This window comes from Meleagris gallopavo, chromosome 1 (genome assembly GCF_000146605.3).
Source record: "Meleagris gallopavo isolate NT-WF06-2002-E0010 breed Aviagen turkey brand Nicholas breeding stock chromosome 1, Turkey_5.1, whole genome shotgun sequence".
In the NCBI taxonomy this organism is placed as follows: domain Eukaryota; kingdom Metazoa; phylum Chordata; class Aves; order Galliformes; family Phasianidae; genus Meleagris; species Meleagris gallopavo.
The window spans coordinates 23,059,425-23,060,269 of record NC_015011.2 but is presented as its reverse complement, the minus strand read 5'-3'; positions in this window follow the sequence as shown (position 1 = coordinate 23,060,269).

The window sequence follows — 845 nt, the reverse complement described above, 5'->3', positions numbered from 1 at the left end:
GTGGTTGATCATTACAAGTTTTCCTAAATCAGGAATCACATCCAAATACTTTGAAACCCTTTATCCTCATGTCTTCGAGGATTTCTGAAGGGGAACAGCTTACTGTTACAGATTACTGTCAGATCTGGCAGTGACTGTGTTCACCTTTGTCACAGGAACTTACAGAGAAGCTAATACGTATCGATGTTAAGCATATTTTATTAAAACATTGAAAAGAGATAACAGCCTTCAGTTTATCTATCTTTGTCGTTTGTTTGTTGTGTTTCTTTGTGGTTCTTTTTTCCTCAACATTTTTTTTTCTCTCCTGTTTATGTGGTTTGTTTCAAATTTCTTTCACATATGAATAAGCTGGGTTATCTGAGTGGGAAGGATGACCAGAAGATCTTCAAGCATAAAGACACCCGTTTACTCCGTGCTTCCTTTGCATGCCCTATTACTTCTACGCTATTAAACCAGCGTAAGGAGGAATGCTAGGAATGCTATCTTGGTGCGAGCTCAGTAAAGACGACACTGTTTTCAGGGTTTTATTAAAGACACCACGGAGAGTTCCTTTTATTCACCGTGGCTGTCAGAGCGGCACGCACAGCCCGTTCTACCCGCAGACGTGGCGCTGCCGGCGGCTGCTGCCATCCCGGCCCCGCAGCACGGCCCCGGCGGAGCGCTCACTTCCCGTCATCCACACGCCATCTAGCGACGGGAAAAAGGGGGCGGCTTTGCACGGGAGCGGAAAGGAGAGGAGGAGGAAAGGGCTCCCATCCCCGTCCCAGCTCTCGCCTTTCCCAAAGCGGGTAAGAGCCATTTGGATATTGCAGACAGAACTCCGGAGCGGCTCGGGGCGGTTCGTG